The 25,103-nt window shown below is 37.6% G+C and overlaps 1 non-coding gene across 1 annotated transcript; it reads right to left on the bottom strand.

Annotated features, from left to right (window-relative positions):
• Positions 1–23,686: 23,686 nt before the first annotated feature.
• On the bottom strand, positions 23,687–23,793 carry LOC133787418 (small nucleolar RNA R71). Its single transcript, XR_009872442.1, has one exon. It is a non-coding gene; the product is annotated as a small nucleolar RNA R71 (small nucleolar RNA).
• Positions 23,794–25,103: the final 1,310 nt, after the last annotated feature.

Genomic DNA, 25,103 nt, shown 5'->3' with positions numbered 1-25,103 from the left:
CTAGATCATCTTTTTCCCAGATCACTCTCTCAGCAGGTGGGGGAGGAACCGGGTCGACGATGTCCTCAAAGGGCTCATCCCGGACCATGTATATTGGTCGAGCGGACACGTGATAGCACTTCCAGGCGCTTTTCTAATTTACCCGGACCGTCCCTACCCCTCCGCTGTCGCAAGGGAACTTCATCCACAGATGACGGATGGAGGTGATAGCCCCGAACTTGACTAATGCGTGCCGACCGAAAATGACATTGTAGGCAGTGGGACAGTCCACCACTACGAAGGTGCAGAACTTGAACGAGTGCTGCAACTCACTCCCCAATGTCACGGGCAACTGGATCTTCCCCATGGGGAGTAACGCGTCCCAGTTAAAGCCGTAGATCTGGGTTGAGCACGATGCCAGATCTGCTTCAGTCAGGCCAATCGCAATGAAGGCGGGCTTGAACAGGATGTTGACGGAGCTCCCGTCATCTACCAGCACGTGGGACACCAACTTGTTGGCGATCTGCGCATCTATGACCAGCGTGTCATGGTACGGAAAATGGACGTTGCGGGCGTCGTCCTCCGTGAAGATGATAGGGAGGTTCATCAGCTTCGGGCGTTGAGCTGGGGCCTGGACTAGGGTGCACATCTCCTGGTCGTGGTCCAGCTCGCTTAGGTATCGCTTTTGGTCGTTTCTGGACGGTCCTCCTAGGTGAGGTCCGCCCGAGATGGTGGCCACATGTCCGTCCACTCGAGGGGGTGTTGTCCCGGATGGATAAGGCATTCCAGGGTCGGGTGCTTGCGCAACGGGGGCCCCCTGAGGGGTTTGCACCGTTGGACCCTGCGAATATCCTCCCAGAGACGGATATGCCCTGGGCGCGCCCTGGACCGCGGGCTGGCCAGGACCTGCTGACAAGCCCGGGACTCCCACGGACATCCTGACCCACTGGTGGAGATGCCCCAGCTTAATGAGATTCTCAATCTCGTCCTTGAGCTACCGACATTCTTTGGAAGTGTGGCCCACATCCTTATGGTAGGCGCACCGTTTGTTGGTATCCCTCAGATTTCTTCCCCCCTTGAACATGGGGCTAGGCTTCCGGTAGTGAACCTCCCTCTCTGTGGCTAGGAAGATGTTCTCCCTGGTGTCCACTAGACTGGTGTATTCTGAATATTGGGGCTCGTAGCCCCTTTTTCCTTTCTTGGCCGGCTTAGGCCGATTTTGGCCTTTGCCAGATCGCTTCCCCCGGGAGGGGTTTACGCTTGCCTCTGTCACTCCCGCCTGCGACTGCTGGGCCCCGACGGGGGCAACCCTGTGACCCGCCGGCGCGGCTCTGTATCTGGAAAAGTGGGCGAACTGGACCGGGGCATACCCTGAAGAGGCAGGACCGTACACCGTAGGGGTGTAGGTGACTCCAGGCATGACGGCCGATCCCGGAGCGATCGGGGGCGTGACGTAGGATTGCACCGGGAACTGCACCTCGTACCCCAGGAACGCTTGGGCACTGGGTTGTGGTGCTAGAGGCCATTCGAAAGCTTGGATTTGAGCCTCTTCCCAATTGATAAATCCTTGGGCTCTCCTTATGAATTCTTCCAGGGTGGCCTCCTTGCTGCGCTCTATGTCGTCCCAGAGAAGGGATCCGGCCTGGATTCCGGGCTGCAATGCTACCAGGCGCTGTCCATCATCCACCTTTGTCTTGGAGACTTCTTCAGTGAAGCATTGGATGTAGGCCCTCAGTGTCTCCGCGGGGAGCTGTTTGATATTTGCGAGGGCGCTGATTTGCATGTCCATCCTCATGGCAGCCATGAACTACTTGCGAAATGCTGTCTGCAGTCCTGACCAGGATTGGATGGATCCCGGCTTAAGTCTTTTCCACCACTCCTCGGCGGTACCACCTAGAGTAATCGAGAAACAGAGGCACTTGCCGTCATCACTGACGTGGGCCACGGTCATAAGCCGGTTGTACCGGGACAGATGATCCCTGGGATTGGTGTTTCCGGTATAGGTGGTGAGGCTTGGCATTTTGAACCCCTTGGGGAGTACAGCGTCCAGGATGTGCCTCGCGCAGGGTTCTTTGTCCTTTTCATCGGAGTCAGTATCCGCTCCTTCCTGCTTGCGGACCAAACGGTCTGTGACCTTTTTCAAAGCGGCCAGATGCTCCATGAGCTGCCTGGCCGTGCCATCCTCCAAGGGGGAGTCTTTCGCTCCTCCTGTCGTTGATGTTGGTCCTGAGGTCGCCACCTCGGGGGAGGATCTTTTCCTTACGGGCCCGCTCTTTCTGAGCGTTCAGCCCATCACGTAGGTCTACTCGGGACGTGTCGTCCCCCGAACTAAGGGCATGATGCTCCTCGCTGCGTGGGCGTTCCCAACGGTTTTTGTTTACCGAGGCGCTTGGATACAAAGACCTTTCCCGTCCGTCTCGCTCTGGGGTGTGACGGGGCCGTGCATCCCGCGGTCGCGTCCCTTGTGGATCGGTCGGGTGGCCCCGTCCTGGGACGGGGCGCACCTTCTCTCTCCTAGGGAGCGGGTGAGAACGTGTCCCGGCTTTCGTGACGGGGGTGTTTTTCTCTCGGGTCTTTCCACCAATCTTATTTTTCTCCCTGTCCGAGTTTCATGGAGCTGGCTCAAGAACTTCTTCCGGGGTAGGGGCCGGCCTCACGTCTTCGGGGACTCCGGCTCTGGCTTGTGAAGCGGGCTGTTGCGCTCCCGGAAGAGGGCCAACTAGGAGACTGGTCACCGGACCCTGCGCGGCTATGAATGCTTGCAGGGCCCGGAGGAATTCCTGCATCCACCGATGCGCTTCTGCCTGCTCAGCAATCTTGGCCTCCTGGTCCAGGACTTGCTGCCTGCGCCTAGTTACCTCCAGGTCCTGCTGGTTGGGATTTCCTCCTGGGATCTCGGGATCCGTAGCTTCTTCGTGGTATTCCCCCTCAATCTCCTCCTCTTCATAATATTCGTCCTCGTTCTCCTCTTCGTTCTCTGTCCCACCCTCATAGTCTTGTGACTCGTCAAGGTGAGATGTTTGAGGAGGAGCATTCTCAGGAGGATTCGGAGGAAGAGGCCGGGAAGGCAACGGCTCTCTGCTACCCTGCTCTGGGTTAGCAGGGTCAAAAGTGGTGTGTCTTGTATTCACCATTGTAGTATAGGTTTGACGTTAGTGCTAGCTTTCTTCAGCTCTCAATGAAAGCACCAAAATGTTAACCGAGATTTTCGGCAACTATATTAACGAATATTAACTAAGATTAATGATACTGAATGTGAAAGATAAAAACAGGGTTTTTACGTGGTTAGGGCGTTAATGAGCCTTAGTCCACGAGGCAGTTGTATTAGAGCTTGGAAAGTCTTTTACAATGGCATTTTTATCTATGTTTTGACAGAGTAACTGTATACAAGTTGAAGGTAGAGTCCCCTCTCCAGTGCTCTATCGCCTATATTTATAGGCTCATAGGAACACTGGGTCTGGGCCAGGCATGACTCGGGCCCATCAAAGATATGGATACCCTTGGCTTCTCTGGTGGAAGCTTCTCTGGCGGATGCCCAATACAAAGGATAAAAATACACAAGTCCAAGAATTATTAAGGCCCAATGGGGCGGCCCAAGAACTATGTTTCGCCCGACAAAATGGTGCTTTCGGTCTGGGCACTCCGAGTTACGAGGCAGATTCAGGGGACAAAGCCAGTCAGTGCACTGGCAGCACAGGTCTGAAACAGCGAAGTGCAATCCCGAGGTGGCCTTTTCTGCAGGTGAAAAGTGGGGACAACCCCCATGCGTCGTGGGGTGGCTTCAAGGTCACAGATGCCTTTTCTTGCCAATCGGGAAGACTTGACCCGGGTTAATTTACCTCTGTCCCTCTTTGTTTACTACAGGCCCGGACTGTTTACCAAGCTCCGAGACCGTTTTGCGTACACCTCGGCCGTAAACCCAACTGGCCATAGGTCTCTCGGACTATCGTCTTGGATCATACATCCTGGACACTGTCCGGGTTTGGACAACACTTGGACCGTCGTTCCCGGTCATTCCCCTGCTAAGTGGGCCTGGACTGGGCCCAAATCCAATTGCCCAAAGTATGGGCCTAAACCACCGTCTCGAGCCCAAGCCTGGAAAGGAGGATAACATATATGTATATGTTTTATGTTGTATTCACTTGGGAAATATAGTTGCTTAGATAGCAAATAAGCAAAATCTCAAGTTTTTTATCATTATCGTAGACTATAGTTATGATTTAACCTACCTCGAATAGTAGCAAGAGGACCTAGATGGTTTATCATATATTATATTGTGTTTAAACCTACTTCGAATAGTAGCAAGAGGACCTAGATTGTTTCTATCACATACTACGGTAATGAGTTAATGGCCATTAATATTGTAGTCCTATGTTTTATGATTTACGTTTTTACGTCATATGTTTTGTGATTTATGTTTTTAGTGTTATGATTTATGATATGTTTAAGTAGATTTTCCTTGCCGGGCATTAGGCTCATTCCTTTTTATTTTAGATGGTGCAGAAAAATAAAGCTTGGAAGGCGGGATGGCTTCATGGCAGCTTTGGCATGTGTATTGGGAGAGTATTGAATGAATGGACTAATGGGAAAGATCAAGGATGACGTTTTATTTCAAGTTTTTTAATTATGTATTTATGTTTTATTTCTGCATTTAGTATTTGAACAATTAATTAAAGATTTTGTTTTCCTTATGATTTTATGTAATAACAATGGGATCCCGTATTTTGGATTTTTATAATAAAGTTCTATTATTTTATGTATGTATTCCAAAATAGTAGTTATTGTTAGTAGTTTTTAATGGTCTAAGGTCTTTAAGTTAGTCAGGTCATTACAATATTTAACACTTTTGGAAAAAGATATAAATCAAATAAATTGAAATCAAAATTCAATCAGTTGAGAAAGGCAAATCGAGAGTTTTCTTTTCTTTGGAAACTGGTATGGGATGGGATCTTCAAACAAATACTGTTACAGCAAGTGATGAAGTATGGGATACTTATCTAAAGGTAATACACTTATACTATACTTGTGTTGTTAATTACTTGATTTTTTAAAATTCATGTTACATACTAATGTTGTGTGTTTTGGTTTTTGTAGAAATATCCAAATGCAAAGTTATATCGAAAAAAAGGATTGAAACATTATGACATTCTTGGAGAAACATTCAATAACACAATAGCCACTGGTGGGATGAGTTATGCCTCCACTCAACTTTCGCCTACTTCAGTTGAGGAACGCCAACAAGAGCGTCATTTTGTTGGCACTGGAGCACATGTTGATGTTGGTGTTTAATGTGATGATGAAAATTTTGGAGAGGAAGAAGAAGCTATTGGTGTACGTCGTCGAGCTACTTCTGCTCCACCTGATGCACCAAGACAAAAAGATAAAAAGAACAAAGGGGCTAAGTCTGCTTTCGACTATGTGATGGAGGAACTTGCAAAAAGTATTAGTGCTAAGACTGAGGCATCACTAGTATGGAGTGAGAGTATGTGTAAGTATATTGAATCAAGAGAAAAGAGAATCAATGTGGAAACTAGCAATGTTACTGATTCATTTAATCTGGAAGATTGTCAAAAAATACTAGATGGTATTCCAGATCTAGATGACAAAAAATACCTCAAAGCCCTGCATGAGTTTGTTGCAAACCTAGAATGGCGTGGAATATTCATGAGAATGAATGAGCAATGTCGACGAGCATATCTTGATTCATTGTTGGAGTGACTTAATATTGTTTATTTTCTATGACTTTGTCATGAACTACTAAATAATGTTGTGTGTGTGTGCTTTTTTGCTATGCAATGAACTTGGCTTGGTGTTTGTTTTCATAATTGAACTATCTTATGTGTTTATTTATTTATTTAAGGACTTTTGTATTGAACTTGTATTCTTTTAATTTGGTACCTAAGCTGGATGATTCTGACGAGGAGTTTGAAATATTATTTGGTGATACTTCTTCATCAAGCGAGGAATTAATTAGTCAAGTTCTCATGGTTAGTAAATTACATGAAATGCACAAATCTTAAGAAATTAGACGACCACTACACACTTCAGATATGTCTAGACGTCAATATTTGATTGAACTGCTAAATGGACATCCTGATAGATCATTTTATATAATTAGAATGAATAGTAATACTTTTAGATCCTTATGTCGTCGATTAGTTGAAATGGAAGTGATAGAACATGATAGGGTAATTAGCATTGAAGAGACTGTTGTCATGTTTCTATGGATTGTAACACACAATCAACGAGTTAGGAGTGTGGCTAAAAGATATCAACATTCAGTAGAAACTGTTTGTCGTCAATTTAGTAGAGTGTTAGATGCATTATGTTATTTGGGAAATGAAGTCATAAAGCCTCAAGACTATAACACCATGCAACTAGAAATTACAAATAATCCAAAGTATTTCTCATGGTTTAAGGTCAATTTTATTATTAATATAATATAATACTAGTTATAATTGATACTAATTTAATTGAAGCTAGTAATGATTTTTCTGCTTTGTTTTATAGGATTGTATAGGAGCAATTGATGGTACTCATGTAAGTGCAGTTGCACCAACTTTAAAACAACTTGCATACAGAGGAAGAAAAGTAGATGTAACACAAAATGTAATGGTTGCATGCTCTTTTAATATGATGTTTACTTATATTTATGCTGGAAGGGAAGGAACGATCAATGATTCCCGAGTGCTACTTGATGCAATGAGAAAGATGATAACTTTCCTATGCCATCATAAGGTATTAAAATACACTAATCTTAATACATTATAATTTTTCTTTCAAATGTTCTTATTAATAATTTCTTCTAATATAGGAAATGTAGTGCACCAAAAAAAAATTAGTTATTAAATTTTTGTGTTTTATTTTATTTAATTGTTAAGTGTTATGAATTATTTTATTTAATTTTTTGTTTGTTTAAATTAATTGTTAGAATTGTTTGGTAGAATTTTGTGAATTTAATTGTTAAATGCTATTTATTTATTTTTAAAATGTGATTAATTGAGTTTTGGTTGAATGCAATAAGGTGCATGGTAGGTAGTGATGCACCCTAGTTATTGAGTGTGTGCATGTGCATGGTTGCATGGTGCACATGTGTAGAATTTTCTACACACTTGTAGTTTCCTTTTATTTAAATTTAATTATTTATTTGAAAAATAAATAAATAAATAAATAAAAGAAAGGGGAAACAAGAGCTTGAACGTGTGAGCCTAAGTGGGAAATGGGAAATTATTTTCCTATTTTATTTGGGTGAATATTGGTTGAAATGGAAGAGATGTTGTCATCTTAACTCCATATCAATTAAAAATAAGAAATAAGAGAAAATAATTAGTAATAGGAAACTTACCCTTTTATTTTATTAGGCTATTATGAGTAAATTAGAATAAAGAGGGAAGGAAAAAGGGAAGAGAGACATTATGCTCTTGGGCTGCCGAAACTAGAGAGAAGAAGAGAGAGAGAGAGGGGCGTGAGCTAGAGAGAGAAGGAGAAGAACAAAGAAAGGAAGAAGAAGGAGAAGAGGGGATCAATTCTAGGGTATGTCTCTTATGTTTATGTTTGTTGATTTCTCTTCTTTTGATTCTTTTATTCTTGACTAGAGTTTGATTGTTGGTTTCCTCCTTCTCCTCATGTTGGTTTTTGAAAACCCTAGGCTTGAACAAGGGGTGATATAGTTTGAGTATTGGTCATCTTGTGTATTCTTGATTTCACAATCAAGAGAGGTAATGAATCTTTAGCCCTATTATTTTCATGTTATCTTGGGTATTCATGGTGTTTTGGGTTTGTGGTCAATATAGGTTGATGATGGGGGATGTTGTCTTGTTGGTATCCTTGTTGATCTTGTAGAATTGGTTGATGGTTAAATGTTTCATGTTGTTTTGTTTGTAAGGTTATTATTGTATGTTAGAAAAAGGTCATGTATAAAAGGGTTGGTAAAGGTTTTAAATTGTGATCTATTAAAAAGGATGATGAATAATTTTGAAATAACATGAAAGGATTTGATTATTTTTTGCTATGGGATTTTCGGCCTAAGGATGATATTTAAGCATGATTGTTATTTTCTTTTATGTTTTTATGTCAATTAAAAATCTTAGAAACATGATAGGTTGTTTGTAATATTTTAAAAGGATATATATTAGTTTTGTTCTTCCTTGGAATACTTGCATAATAGTAATATGTCAAGAGATTATAATCAAGACAAGGTTAAAGATGATTATTTGTTTATGATTTGTGAGAATGTTTTAAGGTGATTTGATGAATTGTTGTATGCTAATGGTAACATTAAAATGATTAAAGATGTGTAGAAACATGCTAGGGTTTGTGTTGGAATATTGTTAAATAAATATGTATGAATTTTGTGAAATATGATGAAAAGAATGAATTTCATGATTTATAGTACTTGCTGATTTTTGGGTATAAAAGGTGTCAAAATGATGAGAAAAATATTTTTGAATGCTTAAATAAATTTTGCAAGTGCTTTGATGTTTTAAAAAGTTAAAAGGGAGATTTTAAGATGCCTTGAAATGATAGTTTTGTGCAAATAATTACCTACAATTTTTTTATATATTTTTTTATGAAAATACGAGTTTTTAAAAATAAAAATGGTGATTTTGAGGATATATTTAGTTGCTGTAATTTTAATAAAAAAATGTGAGATTGTATTTTTAATAAAAGAAATTTGATGTGTATGTTAAATAAATTAATGCCCTAAAGTATGAAAATATTAAAAGTGATATTTTTAATATAGCTATGAGTATTCATTTTAATAGTTATGATTTTTCTTTATTTTAATTAAGAAAAAATGGTGAATTTAATTTACTTGTAAATTTTTAAGTGAATCAAATGGTGGCTGAATGTTTATTAAAATATTTTTAAAATAATTATTGAATTATCACTTATGAATAAATTCTATTTAGAAATTAAGTCTTAAAAATAATACAAGTAAATCTAAAATTGTACTTTTTCTCACATTAAGTATGTAAATTTGTTAATTGGAATATAAAGTTGTTTTAAGAAAACATGTTAAATTATAAGTAATTTTACATAATTTTTAGTCCTTATTATTTTATGGAATTTAAAAGTAAATAATGGAATTATTATATTTTTTAAATGGTTAAATAAATTATTTTATGAAATAAAATAATGTCTTAAGAGGTTTAATCAACTTAGTAATTTTAAAAAGATAAATAATGGTACTCAAAGCATGTTACAAATTCATTACTTTTAAAACGATAGAAATAAGCACGTAGGAATTATCGTTTTTAATGCCATTTTTATAACAACGTTCCCACGTATGCATGTCGCATGCAAATGTACTTTTACGTTAAAAAATATGCCTATTATGCAACCATATGATTTTTATAGAAAGATCATGCATGTAATATAGGTATAAATTGCATTATTCTTTTGATGACTTTATGTGTAATTATGCCTAGTTTGGATGTTGTGAGTAGTTTATGTTGTTGATTCTCGCTATCCAAATATGCTGGGTTTATAGCATCATATTGTGGTGAATGTTATCACCTACGTCGTTTTTGAGGAAGGGGGAATCATCCAGAGGTGCAATGGAGTTATTTAATTATAGGCACGCATCATTGCGTAATGTAATTGAACGTTGTTTTGCACTTCTGAAAGCTAGGTTCCCAATTTTGAAGTTAATGCCTTCATATTTTCTTGGAAAGCAACATCGAATACCAATAGCATGTTATGCCTATCCACAACTAGATTAGAATGCACTCTATTAGTGATAGAATATTTGACCAATATTTTGTTGATGCCACACCATTAGAAGATATTGAAGAAACACAAAACCAACAAGGAGGAGATGAAAGCAGAAATTTCTGAAACACCAGAGATTAATTTTAGTCAAGCTTATATGGCTCAAATGGAAAATGTTAGAGATGACATGGCTGGACAAATGAAGCTTAGTTATAATAATAATGGAAGTTAGCAAAATTAAAAAATGTAACTTTAAATATTATGAATTTGATAAATGTACTAATTTTAAATTTACTTAACTAAATTTACTGATAAATTAAAATTTAATTTCATACAACATTTGGTTATAAGATCAAATTAAATTAGCTTTCAGATTCAGTTGAACCAATCACATATTCTAATTCTGTTATATTTTTAGGTTCTCTATCAATCACATATTCAGTTTTTTAAAATTCAAAAACAGTTTCAAGATATTGAACCAATCATTTTTTTCATAAATATATTTCCAGTTACTAAATTCAGATTTTCATTTCAGAATCATACTTTTTAAAATTAGAGTTTTTCAATCACAAACCAATCAACCACTTAGTCTACTCCTACGGTCAAAAGACCATTTTACCCCTCCATTAAACTAATCCTTTAGCACACCCCAAGGGCAATTTGGTCATTAAGCTTTAATTCTCACTAAACCTCAAATCACACCTCAAATTCCCAATTTAATCCACTAGTCCATTAAACACAAATATTCCACCAATTTATTCCATTTACCAATACGTCCCAAAAATATAAAAAAAAATCCCAAGATACCCCTAGGCTCGACCCGGGCAGGGCATTTACCCTCGTTGTGACTTTTTCGCTAAAATTGCTCAAAAGGACCCACTCAAGTTGAATATCATAAATATGAAATACACCTTCAACGAGTCAAAATTACGAAAAATGTTCATTTCTAACAAAAGTGGTAAACACATTTAATTCACTCAATCATGCATACTCAATCATATAAGAATAAAAATCACATAAATCAATTAATTCACACATAATTACCCACACGTGCCCTCTTGGTACGCTAATCAAAGCACATAATTTTATTCGAAATTTTACAGTGCTACATATTTATTTTTATTTTTCTTTTCCTAATCGATTCTTATTCACTCTTTATTATTTTTTATTATTATGATTTCAATCATCTCGTACTCATACAAGATCATACTCTCATTAATGAATATGGAATTTTCTCATTATGGTTTGATAGTTTAGAATGGCGGGCCATAGTGGCATCAATATTTTTGGACTTTATAATTAGCTCAGGGAAGTTGTATATTATATGGTTATCTATAGGCAACCATATTCATCATGCATTCCCTTAATGAGATCTCTTTGAGGCATAGTTTTGGAACAATCTAGAGCCTTCTCATGAAACTTTATGATGTAACAAAAAGTCTTTTCTCCAAAACTTTGTCTTTCTCCTGATAAATCAACTATACTCCATTTATCCTCAATAAAAAAGAACTTGGCACAAAATTGGGAGACTAAATCGTCCCAATTTTTCAAACTTCTCGGTGTCAAACTTGCATACCAAGAATAAGCTCGTTTAGTCAGGGATTTTGAGAATTCTCGAAGCCTCAGCTCAAAGTCATGTGCGTAGACTCCCAAATCATAAATAAATTAGATTATATGTTATTTGGCATTACCAAACCTTCCATTATATTTTCAAAATGTTGGGCTTGCATAGCCTCGTGGATATGATTTAGACGTAACCTTGATGGAATAAGGTGGGTATGAAAAAAATTGAATGAAAAAATATTTGTTCACTCTTCATTCAAGTAACGTATCTCTGTACATGAATATAGTCAACAACAATTAGCACAAAATTAGGAAATGATTAGGCTGTCGGCTATAGTCAACCGTGGAAAATTTGAATTTAAATTAGAGATTATCTTTACAATTGAATGCCTAAAATCAAGTAGAATCTCCACCAATCTTGTTAAATTTCAACACTCCCCCTCAAGTTGGAGCTTGAATATCGATGATGCCAACTTGCGAAAATGAGTATGAAAAGATGGCTTTCCAAGTGCTTTGGTCAGCAAATCTACAACCTGAGTTTATGATGGCGTGAAGGCAGTAACAATATGCCCTGATTGAATTTTTTCTCTAACAACATGACAATCCATCTCAATATGCTTTGTACGCTCATGAAACATCGGATTTGCTGCAATGTGTAACGCCGCTTGGTTATCAACTTTGGCTGGAGTAAGGATTTTAATTTGCAAATCCTTGAAGAGATAGTTTATCCATCTGTGCTCACAAGTTATGCCTGCCATGGTTCTATATTCTGCCCCTGTTGAGGTGTAATGACCCACTACTCTAGACTTTTGGACCATTAACGAAACTATACATAAAACTTACATTTTTGCGAAAATACCATACTTTATTGGAAACTTGTAGAAATAGAGTTACTTTCATAAAATAAGTAGGATATGGGATCCCATTGTCTTAAAAACAAAACATAATTTAAAATAAAAGACATTACATAAATAGTGCGGAAAATACATGTAAAAAGACATAAAACAAAACTACATCCTCGAATCGAATAACGCTCGGCTCCTTGACTCCATTCACCATCGATACACATTCTCTAAGCGTCCACGAATCTTACCACCTCTAAAGCTATTTTCCTGCACATAAAACAAAAAGGAATGAGCCTAATGCCCAGCAAGGAAAATCTAACACATAGTCATAAACATAAATTTCATAATAAACATAAAGACATATCATAACACGTATTACATACACTTATTATAATGGCCATTATTACTTGGGGTCCCATAGACTAAACAAGTCATATGCCCATGAGATTAGTGGGGTCCTACTAGCTAAGTAGGTCATATGCCCATAATCTTTTTGGGGTCTTGTTAGTCATATGGGTCATATGCCCAAGCCTACAAACATACATATTTCATAACATATTTATAACATATTTCATAACATATCACATAAGATAACACAAGCATAAAACATATAGATTCTATCCTATTTTCCTTACCAAAGTTACCGGGATAAGAGGACAGCGTTGGGACTTTTTGGAACACTCCTAAAACCATATATAACAGGGTGAGTCTAATGAAGAAAAAGAGATGAAATGAAAGGGATGGAAAGACTAAACCATTGAAAGTCACACTTACCAAAACTTATGTGCTCAAGAACTTAGATTCCCTAACCAAAATAAGAATGAGGTTAGAAGACTGAGTAAAAGACTAAGAGAAGGGAAACATAACATAAAACCAATGAACTAGAGTGTGTTGAATACCTTGAGGACTTGTAGATCAATCTAACCCTCGAACCGAAATACTATGAAATCTTTCTTCCCAAAGTGTTTGATAAGCTTAAGATGATTAAGCTTATGATTTCCCCACCCAAGTGTTTAACTCTCACACTCTCCTAGCACTTGCAGCTTCTGAACTTAGAGTAAAAGGTGAATAATGGCTGGGTACTAGGTCCTATTTATAGAGTTTGGGAATGAAGGAATCTTAATTTTACTTGAATAAAAATAATAGCTTTTTAGGTGAAAATAATTTGAATAATCGTTCAGCAGAGGCTGAAGACTCGTTCAAAAGATGTTGGACTTATGAAGAAGTTGAATGGCTGAAAGGAAAAAGAATTCAAAAACATTTTAATTATGCTGAAGGAGGCGATATATCGCCCCCTGTAGGCGATATATCACCTGGGCCAGTATGCCCGAGGCGACCGTGCATCGTTTCGTGTTTTCCGTATCTACGTGCTGCGATATATCGCCCCCTATAGCTGCGATATATCGGCACACGCTGAATATTTAAACACGAAATTACACATTTTTAGCTAAGTTTGAATGGAGTAAACAGCCTTGACTAAGCCCTCAACGTATTCAAAGCTGCTGACTGACCTTATAACATTCAAACTTTACTCCTTATTAAATTTAATCCTCAAAATACTTAATTCTTAATCATCCATTCATAACTTGTGCTTAAAATCCTATTGGTCCTCATCTAAACCTTATAGTATAACAAATATTATCCTTAATATCAGTCATATAATCAAACCTTAGGTTATATTTAATATTCTTAAACTATAGGTTAAACTTAGAAAATCTATAAGTACTACTATGAGTGTCCAAATAATTCCCGGTCTGAACCAAAAATCCACAGTTACAAAGATAATACTATACATACTATAATACTACTATCTAATTAGCTAAGTAAAGTTCTTGGACTCTACATGAGGATCGAAATACTGTCGTTTGCTTTTTAGTCTTCCAAGATATGAGAGAAGAACCAAGAAAAACACAATATCTTGAAACTGACCTTCTTGTGGTAGGACAACTTCCCCAATCTACATCACAATAGCCAATTAGTTTCAATTCATTTTGTGTTGGATAGAACAATCCTTGTCCTGGTGTCCCATTTAAGTATCGAAGAACTCGAATTGTTACATCAAGGTGAGGCTTGCGTGGCGAAATCATGAACTAACTGAGAAGATGCACTGAGTATTGTATATCAGGCCTTGTGATTGTTAGATATATGAGATGACCAATCAACCTTCTATATCTTGATGGTTCTTTGAGAGGATCACCTTCATATGGAACAAGCTTTAAGTTCCCCAAGAAGTACCATGTCATCAAGTATATCCAATGTGTATTTCTATTGGGAAATAGAAATGCCCTTTCTAGAATGAGCAACTTCTATTCCCAAAAAATATTTTAGCTTTCCAAGATCCTTGATTCGAAAGTGTTCATGAAGAAGATTTTTGAGTCTCGTTATTGCCACAAGATCATTCCCTATGATTATCATATCATCAACATATATTAACGTCGCTGTAAATGATTCTCCATGATCCCTAGTGAATAAAGAGTAGTCTGCCAATGATTGCTTGAAATTATCTTTGCAAATGGCCATAGAGAATTTAGAATAATAATTTTGCGAGGCTTGTTTAAACCCATATAATGATTCATGTAGTCAACAAACCATGTTCTCCCCCTGCCGACGGTATCCAGGTGGCAGAAGCATATATACTTCTTCATCTAGATCACAGTGAAGAAAAGCATTTTGTACATCTAATTGATGGAGAGACCAATTTTTAGCTGCAACAATGGCCAGGAGACATCGCATAGTGACAAGCTTTGTGACAGGAGTAAATTTTTCTTTGTAATCCATCCCTTCAATTTGAGTATATCCCTTCGCAACGAGACGAGCCTTGTAACGTTCAATGGTTCCATCTGAGTGGTACTTAATTTTATAGACCCATTTACAACCAATTGGCTACTTGCCTTTGGTAATGTAATGAATGTCCAAGTGCCATTAGTTTCAAGAGCTTCAATATCCAAATTCATGGCTTCTCGCCACTTAGGATCTTGCTCAGCCTATACAAATGTAACAGGTTCGACTGCACTAGAAATGGTAGTAAGAAAACTTTTGTGGGAAGTTGAAAGATGGTCATAGGAAACAAAATTAGAAAGGGGGTAGCGTGTACCTTTGCCTAGCGTTGGCTTTGAATTCAACGATGAGCTACTAGACAACAAAGTGGCTTGTGAACAATGAAAATTGCAAAACCAAATGGAAGGTTGTTTAATACAATCTGACCTTCTAATGATTGGAATAGGTTGTGGTGGCTGCATTGTTTCATTGATATCTTGAGTAGAAATGGATTCAGGTTCATTGGAACAATATTGATCAATGTTGGAATTGGTGGGTTACAACTCGAGATCATTTTTTTGTGAGGTGATCTCGACATCTTGATTGGTAATGGGTAATGGCAAGACCCGTGAGTTGTTATGTGTGTTTGTTCCTACAGCATAGTTGGGAAATATGTTCTCATGAAATATAACATCTCGACTAGAAAACACTTTCTTTGTGGCTAAGTCATAAACTTTGTAATCTTTTTGTCCCAAAGGATAACCAACCAATATACATTTTTGGGCACGTTGATAAAACTTATGTTCATATTTTACATTAGTGGCAAAACATAAATGACCAAACACACGCAAATGATTATAAGTGGGTGGTTGAATATAGAGTACCTATGTGATGCCCCATGTCACTATGGTTGCTTCCTGGAATGATGACTGGCCCTACAAGCCAACACGAGTCTTTCCAACATGCTTTGTCCTCACTCGCACGCTTCCTAGGAAATCTTCCCAGGAGGTCACCCATCATGAGACTACTCCAGGTCAAGCACGCTTAACTTTGGAGTTCTCAAGTGATGGGCTACCAAAAAGAAGATGCATCTTGTTTGCATAGGTAGTACCCATCAATCCATTTAAGTCTTCTTCAACTGTGTAGTCCCATACCTACACAGTCTTAGAATCATCATACTTGACCTTCCCCAGGCAATGTGGGATTGCACAGCTTTTTACTCGGTCTTTCCCCTACGGATCACGGGATTTTGACTATCACAATCTCCCTCCCTTAGTGTAATGCCCCGAAATCCCTAATGCAGTTTAATGGTCGGATTAGTAGGCCGGGAGGGCCATAACTATTTAATTATGCCATTAAATGAATATATGCATGTCTATGTGAATTATATTATAATATGATGTTATATGTATGCATGCATGTGGGTCCACATTTGGTTACTATGATATTTTGGTAATTTGGCCCGTTGATGGCATGTTTGTATATTTGGGTGCATATTGTGATTTGTGAATGAGATCCCATTATTATGGAGATATATTCGAGCTATTCGGCATGAGACGGTCTTATATTTCAAATTAGCGGTTTTGTCATAACGGGCGTCTTTTATTGGGATATTGAGTAATGAGAATGCTATTTGATGATAAATTGGGAGTTATTGAGATCAGGAGGAAATTCTGGAAGTTTTGACTATAATGTCCCCAGGAGTGTTTTTGGGACCCCGAGCACTAGGTTTTATTTGAGGTTACTTAAGTTTGAAGTAGCTTTTCAGATAGAACCGCATGTTAGAAAACCTCTTGTTCTCTTCCCGTTAGTTCATTTTATCATTCGAGGCACTTTCGAAGAAATCTCGAGTTCTAGGAGTCGGAATCAAGCGAGGATTGAGGCATAGCGATCCTAGGAAAGATTAGAAGCTTCTTGACCGAAGGATTTGACAAGAAACAACCCAATAAAAGGTAATCTAAGTTTTAAGTTTTTAGAGTTTCTAAGCTTCGAATTGGTTTTTGTGAATTGTTGAGTTTTCGGTTCGTTTGAGCCTCGGGATTTGATGGTTTTGGATCATTGGGAAGTTTGGGAACTTTGATTTTTGGATTTGGAAGTGTTTAAGTATGTTTTTGGAGGGATTTAAAAGAGGAAAAATGAGGTTTTTGGTTGGGTTCGTGGTAGGGCCGCGGCTCTGTTCTAGGGCGTCGCGGCCTAGGCTCGATGTAGGAGGTGGCTTGCTGTCTGAGCAGTTAGGGCCACAGTGCAAGGAGGAGCGTCACGGCGCTAGGCACAGGCAGAGGTGGGTTTGGCTTCTGTTAGGGGGCAGGCCGCGATGCAAGGCTGGTGTAGGGTCGTGGCGCTTAAGGGAATTTTTAGCCAAAATTGTGTTTTAATTATGGGAACTCAAACCTTAGGCCTCGGGATCATTCCTACTACCCGATTTAATAGGATTCGATGTCCCGGAGGCTAGGTCTTGGTTTGGGAACCTTTTATTATTCATTTTGTTGATGGAGTCCCATATTTGGTTATGACTAGGTGACCGTTAAAGGGCTAAAAGGTTGATCGTTCTCAAGGGTCGTTCTTTTATTCATTCTCGCTCGGATCAGAGGTAAAAAAACTACACCCCATATGTGACATGCATGGTTATTCATGAGGCATGTTGAATGTTTAAATGTGGACATGGATTGATTATTGAATGCTTGGAAAATCTTGCTCACTTGTGCATGGTACTGACTAATTAGTCAGAATTGACAAAGGTGTCAGTATCAACTGTGAAGCTGGGACTTATTAGTCAAGTTCGGCAGTGGTACTGGGCAGTGGTCACATAGTGCTGACTCATAAGTCAGGACGGCCTTAGCGTGTTCAACGCAAGTCGATAATGATTAGATCTAATCGATATCTGCATTAAATGACTCAGAAGAGCGTTAATGTCGGACCGACCTTAAGTTCGATGAAAACTAAAAGCGCTTATGTGACTTACCCATCAGTCACTCATCTGTTAAGTTAGAGACTTACCCATCAGTCTCTCATCTGTTTAAGCTAGTGACTTACCCAGTAGTCACTCATCTGTTTAAGTTAGTGACTTACCCAGTAGTCACTCATCTATTTAAATTAGTGACTTCCTTGTCAGTCACTCATTATGGTTTACCAGAACCTCAAGTGATATTCACTCATCTGTTTAAGATCTATAAGCTCTATGTGATTATAATAATAATCAGTTGTTAATATCTATATGCTATATTGTGTTTTCTTGCTGGGCCTTGGCTCATGGGTGCTATGTGGTGCAGGTAAAGGGAAAGAGATGCTCACCCAGCCTTGAGTGGAGAGCTTAGGTGGTGATGTGTACATATGCGGCCGCTTGACCACCACGGCCAAGGAGTTCTCAGAGGAACTAGAGGGTTTACCCTATTTTTGCCGCTTATGTCGGCGGGTTTGTACATTTGAAACAGTAATGACCATTTTGAGTTGTAAATAACTTGTAAAAGTTTTGATGGGCCCATGAACAGTTTTATGTATTAAATAAAATATATCCTTTCCTTCTGATTGGTTTTCCACCTTAGCTTGTTAATAACACTTAGAAGCACGTTTTTAACCAAAGGACTCGGGTAGCGAGTTAAATTTATGGTTCACCGTTCACCGTAACTGTTTTGGGGTAACCAGGGCGTTACAACTTGGTATGAGAGCATGCCAAGGATAGGGTTCCTGTAGACTGGTTGGGCATGTACACACATCACTGAACTCAAGCTCGACTCATGGTTTGGTAACTATTTATGTAGTTATATGTATAACTGCTTAAATATATTATATATGCTTTACCTGTATGCATGAGACACCATGTTAAACTTGTGCCCTGAATAATACATTCTCAGCAACCGTGTGCTAATTAGTACTGAAATTGCTGGAACATACTTATTAGTATTTTTGATTGTGAACTATTATGTGATACATGCTAAGTGGTAGATGCTATAAACATGTATCTGCTTGAATAATTGTATGACTGTGGAATATGATAATTGTCTGCTTGTTCTTGGACCGTAAAGCAGTAAGAGGTTTAGTTATTACTACCTAACTAGCCGTATTGATCATTGTTTAAGCAAGGTATAAGTGATAAGAATGAATCCAGGGCAGATAGATGCTTCAGCTAGCCAGAGTGATCAAGGCCAGAATAATAATAATTGGAGTCAAGAAAATGACCAAGGTCAGGTTCCACAACCAGCTCCTGTAAATTGGCAGCAGATAATCAGTGATCTGCAAGCAACAGTGTTGAGATAGGGGGAAGAACTTCATCTCCTAAGACAATAGCAAGCACCTGCAGTGGCCAGTGTATCAGAGGCACCTCCTGTGTCAGTGCCAGCAGCTGCCTGAGGTTGGAAATAAATGGAAGCCTCTCTATGAAAGGTTCAAGAAGCAACAACCTCCAGTATTTGAGGGCAGTGCAGATCCTGCCAAAGCAGCGAAATGGATGAGTATGATTACCACCATCCTGGATTTCATGAGGGTGACTGGTAATGAAGGGTGGCATGTGCCACTTATATGTTTCGGGAGGATGCCCGGATTTGGTGGGAGGTTATTACCCAGACCAGAAATGTTAATGCCCTGAGTTGGGAAGAGTTTCAGACACTGTTTAATGAGAAATATTATAATGATGCCATCAGGGCAGCAAAAGCTGAGGAGTTCATTAGGCTACTTCAAGGAATTTTGTCAGTCACTGAGTATGCCTTAAAGTTTGATCGTTTGGCAAAATTTTCCATGGAGCTGGTGCCCACTGATGGGACCAGAAGAGAGAGGTTTCTTCAGGGGCTACATCCCAGATTAGCTCATGATGTACGTATCACCACTGTGGCTGGGGTTACTACCTATGCACAGGTGGTTGAGAAGGCACTCACAGTTGAGAGTGCAGAGAACAAGATCTGGCGTGACAGTGCAGCCAGAAAGGATTTAAGGAGGACAGGTCCTCCATTTGTGGGTTCAACTAGGGGTGGAGGCCCCAGTGATCAGAAGAGTAAGGTTCCTGACACCTTCCCACTTCTAGGTTCTGATAGACGACCCCATGGTATTACAATGGGTCATTCAGGTGGTAGTGAAGCTTGGAAGACTCGTCCTGAATGCCCTTGATGCAATATGCATCATTTGGGAAAGTGTAGGGCAAAGTCCTGCTACTTGTGTGGAGCAGTAGGTCATTTGAAGAAGGATTGCCCTCAGGCAAGAAAAGAGGAACCTAGGAAAGCGGACAGCTCAGCCCCAGCTCGAGTGTTCGTAATGACACAAGCAGAAGTTGAGGCTTCTCCCTCAGTAGTTACAGGTCAGCTTCTTAGTGCTGGAACCCCTTACAATGTATTGATTGATTCTGGTGCTACACATTCTTTTGTTGCTAGTAGTATTATTGATAGACTGTGTAGACCCTGTGATTTTTATGTTGTGGGGTTTGGAACTTTGTTACCCACTGGAGAGTTAGTGGTATCCAGGAGATGGGTGATAATTCTACAAAATAGAGTTATTTTACCACATTTTTTATGTTAATTGTTGCTTAGTCTTTGAGTTTTTAAGTGATTTATTAAGTTTTTAAGTAATTTTGAATTTATTAGTCTTATTATGATTTTATATATTTTTGTGTGTTTTTATAGATATTTTATTATAATATGTTATAGTTTAAATATTTGAAATTTGTGTTGTTAGATTATAAGTTAAAAAAGTTGATTTTATTGAACTTAATTGCCAAAGTAAATTAAATTTCAATTAGTATTTTCATGGACTTAACATGAGTTATTTTATAATTGAAAATATTTTATTCTAATTTAATATTTACTTATTTTGTAGGATGTACTTCACAATTTTTATGCTTGAAAAAAAGAAGAGAAAAGAAAAGAAAAGTGATACTTTTGTGAGAAAAACAAAGAGATTGTGGCATTTTTCCAAGTGCAAAACATATTCCAACCTGCTTGGGCCCGCCTGCCCCACCTGGGCCTGTCTCTCCTAGCCTCAGCAACCAACCTCCTGGGCCCGTGCCTCCAATCAGCCTCTCCTCCCTACCAGCCGAACCTCCCAGCACGCCCAGCCGCCTAACTTCAACAAATGCCTCCAGCAGCATACCCCAGCCTCACCAACGCCTCCTGCTCCAAACGCCAAGCCCAGGCCCAGCAAGGCCCAATGCCACCAACCATTCAGCAGCTCCTCTTCAGCCCAGCTGCACCCGAAGCCCAGTTGGGCCCAATCCAAGACAACAGCCACCTCCTTCCTGCCACAGCCCCCTCTTGAGCCCATCAATTTGTACATTGTCCCCTTGTCCAAAATGCCAACTTTTTACCCACAATTTTTACCCTAAATCATCATCACTCCTACAAATTACCCCTACTTTCCATATTAGTACTAATTTAATTAATCTAATTAATTTAATTAATTTAAATTTATTATTTTAATAATCTCATTTTGGCTATAAATAAGAGTTTTCAAGACCATTTTGGGGTGCTTAATTTTTGGGGTTACCATCTTCTTCTACCATTTTCTCTCTTCCATTTTGGGTTTTTCAAGAGCATTTTCAAGTATGTATGTCATTTATTTTGTAATTTCTACTCTAGTTATGTGCTTCTAATCTTTTTCATAAGATTATTAAGATCATGATGAAGCAACTTGTAGCTAGGTAATATTTATGTTGTATGTTGATTTCCCTTGTAATGCAACAAAGTTTATGGATTTTTCTTCTTCATATATGTCTTTCATCTTTAATATCTCATATTTTGGATTGTTAGATAATATGCACTTTGTTCTTCATTTTGCAAAAACATAATATTCTTTGTGTAAGATGTGTCATTAAATTGTACACATCCATACTTAGAACAAAAATATTATGCTTTGCCTTATAAATAATGTTATTTGATTTTTTGTTGTTTCATTAGGTTGATTCACATTAAATACTTTGAAATTATAATTTTTGAAAAGTGAAGAAAAATCCTATCTTTTTAGAAGTAATTTGTGCTTAAAATTATAAATCTATTTGGAAAATGATAGTTTGAATTATTTTAACTATCACTAAAACTTGGGAATCAATATACTAATAAATATTATTAAACTTACATTTTGTGGATTCTAGTATCTTAATAATCTTTTCTTTTAACACTTATTTTCAAATCATTATTGGTTTATTTTTGTTCTCTTAAATAGCTTTACTTTTCAATCATTTATTTTATGTTCATAATATTAAAACTCATCAATCTTTGGAGCTAGGTTAGAATTTATTACTTTTGATTTAAAATAGTTTTCTTTTTTATTTTAGACAACTCCTTTGGGTTTGATCTCGTGCTTACACGAACACTATATTCCATATACGATTCATGCACTTGCGAGTATAAATTTTTAAAACATACCCGTTTTGGGTCCATCAAGTTTTTGGCGCCGTTGCCGGGGAGTTGCAAGAAGAAAAGAAACAAAATTTATCTCAAGGTTAGTAAATTTTTCTACTAGTTATTTTAATATTTTGCACTTAAAAAAAAAAGAAAAAAAAACTATATATACAAAAACATAAAAATATATATATATATATATAAAAACTAAAAAAATAAAAAAATAAAAAGAAAATTTGGGACGGTTCTACCATCCTTAAAAAAAACTTACTTATATATTTATATTTATTGTTTTTTTAGTTGACGGAACTTGTGCCTCCTATCTATCTTTTTAATTTTTTTTAGTTGACGGCACTTGTGCCTCCTAATTTTGTTGTAATTTTATTTCTTTATATCTTTGTTAGTTGACGGCATTTGTGCCTCCTAACCTTTGTTATAATTTTCTTTATTTATCTTGTTGTAATTTTTATTTTATTTAATTTCTGCAAGTTACTAGTTGATGGCAATTTTGCCTCCTAGCTAGTTGATGGCAATTTTGCCTCCTAGTCTTTTATCTTATGTTTTAGTTGATGGCACTTGTGCCTCCTAATTTTTACCTTAATTTTGTTATGGTTGATGGCATGCTATGCCTCCCTACTCTTGCCTAAATTTTAGTCTTATTTAATTTTTGCCTTATTTTTATTTGTCTTTTATAATATTTTAGTGTAACATTGTGAAAAATACTTGAAGAAAAAAAAAACCTAAATCTTGTCCTTTCACCATAAGCAATTTTTGCTTAAAGGAAATTTGAACAAAATTCTCAATCCACCTCTACTAATTAACCTCGGGGAGTTGTTAGTAGTGCGCAAGTAAGTGGAATCAAATAGGCCTAGGGACAAGTAAACCATAAGAATTATATTGTTGTGAAATCTCTAAAAATTATAAGTATGCTCTGTGGTTGCGGTTTTAACTGATCTTCCACATCAGAAAATTGTTTGTTTGAGATCATATTTGTTGTTTTGTTTGTTAAAATTTTATGCATCATTGGGAACGTAACTCTAAAAATTGATTAGTAAAAAGACGTTTATCTTTGTTTGAAATTGACAGTGTTAGTAAAAATTTGAGCATCATGGAACCTATTGCTAATCCTGTTGATGAAAATGTTGTGCCTGAAAAAACTTTGCTTGAATATTTTGCACCTATTTAATCTAATGCTCCTTCATGCATTGTTTTTCCTACAACTTCTACTACTCATTTTGAGCTTAAACCAGCAATCATTCAATCGTTGTCATCTTTTTATGGGTTAGATAGAGAAGATCCTTACATGCATGTAAAAGATTTCTTAGAAATTTGCTTAACATTTAAATTTCAAAAAAATTCTGATGAGTCGGTCAAACTAAGATTATTTCCTTTTTCATTAAAAGACAAATCAAAATCTTGGTTAAATTCCCTTCCAACAGGGTCTATAACTACATGGGATCAACTTTATAATAAATTCTTGCTGAAATTTTTTCTATGTTTAAAACTGATAGTCTAAGGAGAGAAATCTCCGAGTTTTTTCAAAAAGATAATGAAGAGTTTTATGAATGTTAAGAAAGATTTAAAGATTTATTATTAAAATGTCCCCATCATGGTTTTGAAAAATGGAGATTTGTAAAATATTTTTATGATGGTTTGACTCCCTCTAATCGTCAAATGATTCAATCTATGCATACTGGAAAATTTTTAAAATTTCAAGGACAAGAGGCGTGGGACCCCCTTGAAGATTTATCTGTCAATTCACAACAATGGAATTATTTTGATCCTAGGTCTAGGTCAACTAATTCACCAAAAAGAGGAGGAAGGTATGAAGTAAAAGATGAATTAGACTTAAGAACATCCTTAGACAAATTAGCGAGAAAAGTAGAAGCTTTAGCCATAAGCCAAACTATAAATTCTCCAATACAACCAAGAAAAGATGTTTGTTCTATATGTTCTAGTCCTTGCCATAATGCCCAATCATGTCCTTCCTACCAAGAAGCCTTTTCTGAGGAGGCCAATGCTCTTCATGCTTATGGGAAACCAAATGATAGCCCATTTTCATCCACCTACAATCCAAATTGGAGAAACCATCCAAACTTTTCATGGAGACAAAACCAACCTCAAATGAATCAAGGGCACCAATACAACACACAAAACCAAGCTCATGCCCCACAAAATCAACCATATCCTCAACAAAGAAAACCTTCCTTAGAAGATACTTTACAACAATTTATGCAATCCACTCAACAAATCCTACAAAATCAATCTCAATCAATTACCAAACTCAAGACACAAGTAGGACAACTCGCCACTGCTTTAGCTGATAGAGAAAAAGGAACATTCCCTAGTCAACCTATCCCTAATCCAAAAGGTCAATATGAGATAAGAAAGTCTAGTCATAATGGAGAATTCAAATCAATTTCAACTCTTAGGTCTGGAAATAACATTGTCAAACCCGATTACATACCCGAGGTTGAAAACGAAAAAGAAAAAGAAAAGAGTCAGCCTTCTAGTTCTAATGCCAATGAATCTTCAAACAAGGAAATTCCAATCCATCCTTTCATTCCAAAAGCCCCAATCCCACAAAGATTGCTTCCAATTAAAAAAGGCGGCCAATATAATGACATCTTAGAAGTTTTTAAACAAGTTAGTATCAATATCCCTTTCTTAGATGCCATTAAACAAATTCCTGTCTACTCTAAATTTTTAAAGGATCTTTGTACTGTTAAAAGAACCATTAATGTTCCTAAAAAGGCGTTTTTAACTGAACAAGCTAGTTCCATTATTCAATATAAGAGTCTTGTTAAATATAAAGATTCTGGGTGTCCCACAATTTCATGCATTATTGGTGATCATTTTATTAACAAAGCTTTACTTGATTTGGGTGCTAGTGTGAATTTGTTGCCTTATTTTGTTTATAAGCAAC

This window comes from Humulus lupulus, chromosome 6 (assembly GCF_963169125.1).
Source record: "Humulus lupulus chromosome 6, drHumLupu1.1, whole genome shotgun sequence".
In the NCBI taxonomy this organism is placed as follows: Eukaryota; Viridiplantae; Streptophyta; class Magnoliopsida; order Rosales; family Cannabaceae; genus Humulus; species Humulus lupulus.
The sequence above is the reverse complement of the archived record's forward strand: the minus strand, read 5'-3'. Positions and strand labels throughout refer to the sequence as shown.